The sequence below is a fragment of the Sinocyclocheilus grahami genome, unplaced genomic scaffold (genome assembly GCF_001515645.1).
Source record: "Sinocyclocheilus grahami isolate Dianchi unplaced genomic scaffold, SAMN03320097.WGS_v1.1 scaffold27.1, whole genome shotgun sequence".
Classification (NCBI taxonomy): Eukaryota; Metazoa; Chordata; class Actinopteri; order Cypriniformes; family Cyprinidae; genus Sinocyclocheilus; species Sinocyclocheilus grahami.
Genome location: NW_015505206.1, coordinates 2,123,629 through 2,133,340, shown reverse-complemented (window position 1 = coordinate 2,133,340; position 9,712 = coordinate 2,123,629). Strand labels below are relative to the sequence as shown.

The following is a 9,712-nucleotide window of genomic DNA, read 5'->3' as shown; positions in this document are numbered from 1 at the left end:
TCACATATCCAAGGGCAGCGTATTCATCCAGTTTGGGTTGAAATGTGGTGTCTGGTCAAAGTCCTACATAACAGAAATTAACATCAGAATGTTTAAAAATGCTTTTAAATGAGCAAAATGAATTTACAATAGCAACTTGAGCAGAACTGATCAAATCCATAAGCTCCATTTCAGCTTTACTCAATATATGAGCTATAAATAAATGCTGTAGGTACTTTTTTCTGCTTTTACAGGCCATCACAACAGGTGAGATACATAAATCTAGCTTCCTGTCTGTTAAGTTGTTGTGGTGTTTGAAGGCACAGCCCCTGGCAGTAATCCTCATTAGGTAGGTGCCCTTATTCTGGTGTTTGTCGGGCTAAAATCTCCACAATTGCACTCCACTCTTTCTGTTGAGTACAGTATTTTACTAATGACAACTAGATGCAAGGAGGAAGCAGAACAGACAGAACACATGAGAACAAGCACCTGAGGTCTGAAGGATGCCATTTCCCTTCTCCTCTCATTTTGCAGTTTATTCAAGAGAAATGCTTTGTCGTTTCCTTCCTGACAGGCAGATGGAAGAAGAATGGAGTCAGTGAGGTTAAAACTATTATCCATATATAGTAGCTTTTGGTGACACTGAAGTGCAGTGGATGCTAGAGTGAGGTTCGTACGATCTCAGCACTCACATTCACAATCCCCTCTCGCAGAGTCTTGATGAGCTGTTTCCGTCCCTGAGTGATTTGCCAGAGAAAATAAGTGATGACTCTGAAAGAAGAGAGAGAGGAATGAGAACAGATCAGAAAGTCTCAGATCTGCCCAGGGGGAGAAAAGGTTTCCTTGAATATCTGGCTGTAAAAATGGATGTTTCCTATGTGAGTAGTTCACAAAACATCCAGCTTGTGGACTTACAGGACGATGAGGCTAATCAGGTAGTAGAAGAGTTCACTTCTCAGTATGTTTTCAAATATCCACCCGACCCAGTGATTTTCAGGCAAAGAATCAGTCCAACTGAAAACGATGTGGAAGGGGGTGTCGAGGCCCTGGAAGGGCCCACACTGATCTGAAGGCTTCAGACTGCAAGACAACCAGAAAAAACTGTAACATTGGGGTCTGTTCACACAACGCATTTTATGACCCATTGCTTTTGAATTGTTTTTCTATGTAAACAATGCACTAGACCAGTGGTTCTCATAATTTTAATGGCAGCGTCCCCCATTGTCCATAACAGTTTTCAAAGGCCCCGTGACCAAATGTTCATGATCTACTGGATAGGGATTTACAAACTTTTTTAGGCTCCCATTATATATTTGGTAATTTGGCATAACTGCAAAATAAATGTATATTATTTAAATTGAAATGTTACATAATTTTTTACATATCTTTTCTACTGTACGTTCAGAAGATAAGATAAGATGGTCTTATTTCAAATTGTTTTAAATAGTCTTGAAGTGCCCTTGGAAGCAATTCATCTAAACGGATGTCTTTGACCGTTAACGCACCTCTCACTTCTTTTTTTTTTTTTTTTTTTTTGAGTCTCACGCACAAGTGTCTTTCCTAAAACGCAGTATCAAGTTAAAAGATGTTCAGCTTTTAAAAAAAAGTGTATCTTAAGACCCTGCATTTTTTTCCATTCCTCTGTGCTGCATCTCACATTTTTTAAAGGCAAGAATGCAAATGGCCTTGTTTACACAATGCAGCCTATGATTTAAAACACAATGTTTCTTTTTAACTTGACACAGTTACCCATTTAGTTCTTTTCATGAACATAACAAGAAAAACAACAAAATTTTAATAAATTTGACATGGTATTTTAAAAATATGGCACTTGCGGAACAAAGTGTCCATCGAGCGCATGTTTACATAAAGAAATGATTAAAAAAGCGGAATGCAAAAACACTTTGCATTTATTATATAAACTGGTGCCGCTCTATAGTCTGTCACCTGAAAAGCAGCTTATTAAGTGTTCCTAAAATGTAAGCACTGTAGAAATGTAACTTGGTAAGAAGGCAATTGATAAACCAAAACTGAAAATATAAAATGAAGGGGTCACACCTCTACACTGTGAATGCTACCATGGACAATGCTCCCACAAACGAAGGGAAGAAGAGTAGGGCAATGAAGACTGTTTGTATCTGAGCGGCTCTGCCAGTGTGTTTGGGAGGCTGACAGTTCATACTCAGACTGATCTGAAACGGGAACCATAAAACTAACAACATGCAATATAATCTTGACTGCAAGGACAAAGTGATGCCATAATGGTGCTTACCTTTTTCATGTAAAAGATGATAAACAATTTTAGGACTTGCATTACAGGAAGTAGGGGGAGAAGTAAATTCCAATCCTGGGCAGACAGGAAGAGAGATAAAAGAGACAGTGCAATCAGCTGGAAGGAATATCAAAATATAGAGCTGAAAAGATGCAGATATTGACTTACCAAGCCAGAGTCTGGGCATAGATCAGATCAAGTACATTCCTAGCAATGTCAAACTCTGGGACGCCAAGACTCTGGATGCACATGGTTCCGATTACACTGTAGCAATTTTGAAAAAGTGAAATGAAAGTGAATCTATTGATTCTGTGCCATGTGTAATCAGTAATTACTCTTCATATGGAAGAATCCACAGTATGCACATGAATAGTACTGTAATGTAAAGCATATGAATATGGTATATCCAGTCTGTGATGATTTGGGGTGTAATGTTATCTGCTGGTGTTGGTCCATTGTGTTTTTTTGAAAACCAACGTCATTGCACCCGTTTACCTGATGCTTCTGGTAACTGTAACGAAACAATGATCACACCTCACAATGCTGATGTAGATCTTTGCGCGTGGGTTGGAGTAGCTCTCTATTTTGCTGATGAGAGAGTAGAGAAGAGGCACTATCAGGTTGATGAGCGACACGACCACAGGCAGAAGCAGAGTAGATGCCTCAGCCCCTAAATCACTTGAATCGTGATTGAAACTGAAGGCCTGCAGCAAAACATAAGCACGGGAGTATGAAATGCAAGCAAAATACATATTTTTATGCTATTATTGCACTGTAAATGAACTCACCAGTTCTGGATCTGTCCCCAGGAAGTAGATGCCTGCACCAGATCCTAGGGCAAGTCCTAAAAAGAGTAGCCAGGCCAGTAGGTGGAGAGACAGATGCTTTATTCTGTCAGACAGAGACATTTTGTTTTTCTCCTGTAACCTTTCTGATAAGGACTCCTGGAAGACATGTGCAAAATGAGCCAATGGAAACAGAAAAGGGATAACATCTACAAGAAGACACTAACAGGTATGAACCTTCAGCTGAATGGCGAGATTGCTCTTGTTGTACTATATGGCTTTTGCATTGACAACACTGAAATCCCAGCTGCACAGGAGACGCCATGCTCCTCCAGAGACAGGTCCTGTCTCGAGCACAAAGTTCTTCTGAAAGGATCTGGACATGCTGAGGAGGAGGAGGAGGAAAAAGAAAACCAGATCTTTTTGCATTCCCTTCTGGCATTGAAAAGGTAGTTTGTTGCATCATTCATTACTTCTATTCATATGGTGACCTTTGAGTCCCAGTATGTAAATATTCAAACATCAACACATCCATATTTTTAGGGAAACAATCAGCCATTGACTTGAACGTTCAATATTTCAATATGGCTTTCAAATGGCAAATATTCCATATGTGAAGTCTGGGAAAATGTGTAAATGCTCAACAGGAAGTGATCGAGCTACAAAACAAGCTTTGTATTGCTTGTATGCTGTAAAGGCCTTAATAACCTACCGTACTGCTAAATATGTTACCTGTAGATAAGAGACACCCCACACAGCACCAGATATGCAGCTACGGTGAAAAAATAGGCCAACTGCATGTTGTAGGCTGGTTTGGATACGATCACTTCACCATTGTAACCACCATAGAACAAGACCGTCTGGTTGAAATAACCCTGTCAACAGAGATATTGGCACTTAATAAAACCAAAGTTTTGTATAATGAACATTTGACAATTAGGATGATTTATTTAAATGAATACTCCACCCAAAAATGAAAATTCACTTACTCTAAAGCCATCTAAGATGACTCTGTTTCTGAAGATTTCATCTGAAGATCTGGAGAAATTTACATCACTTGCTCACCAATGGATCCTCTGCAGTGAATGGGTGCCGTCGGATTGGGAGTCCAAACAGCTGATAAAAAACATCACAATAATCCACAAGTAATCCACGTGACTCCAGTTCACGAGTTAACATCTCAAGACATTTTCACATTCAGACGTTTCCAGCTCAAATTCAAGTAGGCTATTCATAACATTTCTTTCTCCAGTGAAAAAAAGTCATCTTGTTTGAATCGGTGGATAAACAAGCAAAAAAAGTCCAAAACAGTTCTAAACAAATATGATGTGAGAGAACAACAGGGGATGGAGAAAGCATTATGGATTATGAACTTTTGGATTAGGGTATTTTGGCCAGACGTGACGATTTAAAATTAAAATGTCTTAATGTATTTGTTTCTTACAAACACACAGCTTTTCACTTCACATTACATTGATGGACTAGAGTGTGGATTATCGTAAGGTTTTTATCAGCTGTTTGGACACTCATTCTGACGGCACCCATTCACTGCAGAGGATCCATTGGTGAGCAAGTAATGTAATGCTCAATTTCTCCAAATCTGTTCCGAAGAAGAAACAAATTTATCTATATCTTGGATAGCCTGAGTGTAATTTTCAGCACACATTTTTGGGTGAACTGTTCCTTGAAGATAAGCTAATGCATTAATTAACATGTTTTTAACAATATTTTTTTACAGCATTTAATATAGATTAAGGAGAATCTCTACATGAATACATGCTAATATATTTGTAATATATTTGTCTGGGTAGGTGTGTGTACACATGTGTATGCATATGTGTGGGCATACATATATATCCTCCTGACTACCAGCTATGGAGTTTTGTCTTCTGTAGAGGACACTATGTTTTAGTAATTTCTCTGAGACGTTACATGTCACAGTTTTAAGTCTGGATGCCCTGTACAGAGCACATTCAGGGCTTTTCAGAGATACCAAATGATTGGATGTTTCTCCATGACCACTCCCCCTCCTTGGTCTTTAAAAATGGCTGACATTCATTTAGTGATCAAGTGTAACACCCTTATGGAAATATTATCATATTTTGTAATTATCATTTAAATCTGATTAATTTTCAAATTGTTTGTCATAAATCAACATCTCAGGAAAATGTTATGGGGTTTCAAATCAAAATATGACCTTCTGTTATGAAACAGGACGTCGATTTCATACATGTCCACTGTAGAGGACACCAGGACTAAAAGCATGTTTATGACACATTTTGGGAGACACAACAAATGAATAGAGAAAAAATGATGCATCAATATTCCTATTAAATATTAGATATTATTATGAAAATCTTGCTAATTATTACTCCCATTATTGCACTTATTTGTTCATTCTATGTTGCCCCAAAAACACATTAATATGCAAATTAGACACAGATTATATACATTGTATATAATGGAAAACTTGTTTATGGCCATTTTACACACATTATGCATAAAGAAAAATGTTTTTTAAAAATATCTTTCATAACATAGTTGAGAATCCTCTTCATATAAAGTTTGGTATAAAAAAATGTAAAATTGATTTGTGATTAAAACAAAAATCCCATTGTTTTTGCCTTTTCATGTCTATTCATGTCTTTTTATTTCTTAAAAAAACAGGACAAGTCCTGATGTCTTCGACAGAGGACATGGCATAACATATGAATAAAATATTAATTAATTTTAAAAAAAAATTCTTATGCTCTAAACAATGTAATGACATGACAAAATACTAAATTCACAAAACAGTTTTTTTCCTGGTAGTCAGGAGGATATTGTATTGTATTCATTTTTATTTATTAATTAATTTATTTTTGTTATGTGATATGTGAATGTATAGTATTAACTGTTAGGATGTATTTTCTATGCCAGTGTCAAAGATGAATTTCTGTTCAGGAAATCTGGACAGACAATAAAGTTAAACTAAACTAAACTAACTTTCAAAACTGTATAAATGATTAGATTATATATATTAGATTACAGATTACAATATTAGATTAAACTATTATGGGCAAGCATACATTAACAATGAATATTTATACAATAATTTACCTTAATCAATGCTGTAAATGCTTATTGTTAGTGCATGCTAATGCACTTGCTGATGTGAACAAATTAAACCTTTTTGTAAAGTGTTAATTAGTGTATTTGGACTCACCACCCCAGTGAGGAGCTCAAGTCCTCTGAAGCCTGTGATGCTGCTGATATTGGGCGCGTGCACAATTTGTGGGATTGTGATGAAGCAGAAGTTGATGATGAGGGAAAAGAGGTTGAACTTCAGCAGCCACGTAAGGAACAAGAAGTAGGAGAGGACAGAAGTGCCAAACCTGCAGCCGATCTCCTTCAGAGTGCCCTGCCATATAATCAAATGCTGCCTGGCTGATGCCAAGCTGGCACGAAATCTGCGGAAAGACTGGAAGAGGGGGCTTATTAGACCTGAAATATCATGCAGCACTTTTAGGAATGTGAAACTTGATAATGACAAATCTGTATTTAAAAATTGCATTTCACTTTTTACCTGAGACACCTGTTGACAGCAGTCTGCAGCGAGGATGGTCTTTGAGAGTTTGACAGAGTTCACTGTTCCTGTTGAGACAAGTACAAGTTCAGGTTTAGATAAAAGTTAGCATTGTGGGAAATATTGCATAAATGTATAATTATAAAAGATGTTAACCTGATTGTTTTCTTCTCATTAAATGGCATATGTAATGATCGTATGGCTTGAAATCTGGCTCTGGCTGACAGGTTAACCAGGTCAGACACCAGTTCAGATGTATCTGGGCTCACAAGTATCTTCAGTTAGTTCACGTCTAAAACTTATTACTGTAGACAATCCAATATTTTTTTTTTTTATATTTTATAATATATATTATATATCGATTTTTTCATTTATATAAATGATTTATATTTATATACTACAACTATGATTTTACATTTTTTATTTATTCAGCAAGAACACATTTAAAAGTGACAGAAAAGACATATATATTATGTTACAAAAGATTCTCTTTTTAATATTGTACTTTTGAACTTTCTATTCATCCAATAATCCTGAAAAGCAATTTTTTTTTATTTTCACAAAAATATTAAGCAGCACAACTGTTTCCAACATTGATAATAATTAGAAATGTTTTTATGAACACCAAATCTGAATGATTTCTGAAGGATCATGTGACAGAGAAGACTTGAGTAATAGCTGCTGAAAATTCCATCACAGGAGTAAATTACATTTTAAAGTATATTGTAATCATATTTTACAGTTTACTGTTTTTTCCACCCCCAAATAAATGCAGTCCTGGTGAGCATTTATAGACTCAGTGTTTTTTGACTTTCAAAAACATAAAACCTTACTAGTTACTACACCAAACATTTGAATGAGAGTGTAAATATATTTACCTTTATGTATTTAGAAGACACTTTTATTTAGCAACTTACATTGCATTAAAGCTACACAGATTCTGTAAAACATGACTTACTGTTTTCAGTTTCCTGTCGGATTTCTTTCGCAGTAAGTCCCAGGTTTCCCAGAGCAGTGCCATGCTGTGGGAAGACACTCATCCTCCTCATCCTGCTGTTTTGATCATAGATTTGTCTTGACAGAGAAGAAATAAATTCCTTTTAAATGTTACATGTGTGTGTGTATTTCCAGGAATAACAGACTGCTGGGTTTGCTGACCTCACTGAGGAACAAGGAAGTTGTGATTTAATTGTAGTATACAAGGTACAAGTGGGCTATATCTCATTTTATCTTTGTCTTGTTGTACAGGTGACAGGTTTCACCAACCAATACCAAGCAGGAGGAACTTTGTGGCCAGGTATTACATTTAAAAAGGTATTCATTAGTTATTCATTAATTGCCTTCCAACTCGTCAGCAACAATATAATGACGACATATACTGAGCAACTTCTGTTGTTTATTTTTGATAGGATGCAAAAATGGCAGAAAGTTGTAATTGTCGGGGTAACTAGGCCTACATAAGAAAAACTTGTCTTGATTGTTAAATCTTTCACATTGGGACTTACAGGATTGCCAGTACAGGGTTGATTTGTCATTCTTTTGTTTGCTTTTTGGTCATTTTATGATTTGATTTTACAATTTTGATTGTTCCGTTGAAGTGCTCAAAGTGTAATGTAGCTAAGTTAAGTCATTGTGTTTAAGATTTAGCAGGCCTCTGCCACATTTATCTTGGTGACAAGATTCAGTCATGTTGTTGATGTTGAGCTATAGTGCAGTTGTGTACATTTTTTTTTAATATAATTCAGCACTAAATGATAAAATCAAGATTTTTTTTAGGCCCATATATTTAACAGTGGCTAGGCCTTGTTTGTCTTATTTTTTTATTTTGTTTATTAGGGAGTAAATTAAAGTAGGACTAATATTTTTTTTAAGTTATGTGACGTCCAAAATGAAACACAAAAATATTATATTTGCCTTGTTTTCGTGTAAATAGAAAACGCTTATGAATGCTTAAATTGGTTGCTTACCTAAATTTTTTAACATTAATGATTAAATGACTAACAAAACAGAAAAAGTCTGTCCCACACAGCTTCGCGATGTGGCCTGCAGAAAGCCTCACTGAACGATGCTTTTTGGAGAAAGCATTTTTCCCCCCCGAGTCACTGGATGAATCAAAATCCCCACCATTTCGGTTTTCTTTGTCGTGAAGTCTAATTTGGACTATACTTTTACCTATTTACCTATGGATATTCTCGGGGGTGCTATGTTATGGCAGGTAAGCTAAACGCTATCTTGATACTTGTATTTGTTCTTTGGCGTTGTTGTTTGGGTTGCTGCTGTCTGTCGAACACATTGAGGAAAAAGGCCACAATTAAATTATGTGTTGATTTCACTCATTAACACATAATTAATTGTCAAAAACTATTACCACAATAAAAATAATAAGAAAACATTTACATTCCTCTCAACGGTTTTTACCTGAGTTAGTCATTCTGAATAATTATAAAAGCTTCATACATTCGTTTGAATGATATTAGCCTACATATGGAGATTATTTTGAAGTGGTAAAAATAAACGTAGTAGGCCTATAATAAAACGTCACAAAAGCATCACATATTTGATTAAAACAGGCTAAATGATGTTTTGCTGTTGGCATGTAGTAGACGTCTTCAGGAAAACTGCAGCTATACACATCAGGCAGTAGAGAGCAGTATTGGAACATTCATCTTTTTTCTTTTTTTCACCCAAAAGTTATTTGTCAGTCCTCTGCTGCTGCGAAAGATATAGCAGACATTTATAAAAGTGAAATAGTTTTTTATTATTGCTTTAATAAGTTTAGATGTAGGCTAGGCATGCACAAGAGCTGAATGTGGAAAAACTCAAAGTGTATGAATGCTTTTAGTTGGGGTCACTCCTAATGGCAGTTTTTGACACAGGCAGAGCAATTATACGGTTGAAAATGATAATGGGGTCAAAATTAAAATGTTCACTCTAGATTTCATGAAGATAGCCTGGATAATTTATGCCTTTTCTTCCTTTCAGCATGGCTGAAAATTGAAAAAAATTATAGGAGTATTGATAATCGTGGTTAACAGTATGCCTTGCATAATTCATGAAAATATGTGAAGGCTTCATTGAGATATGTTTTAAAATATACTCGGGATATTGTAT

At 35.8% G+C, this 9,712-nt stretch overlaps 1 pseudogene; it reads right to left on the bottom strand.

The window, feature by feature from the left end:
• On the bottom strand, positions 1 to 7,683 carry LOC107568373 (transmembrane channel-like protein 5; annotated as a pseudogene).
• Positions 7,684 to 9,712: the final 2,029 nt, after the last annotated feature.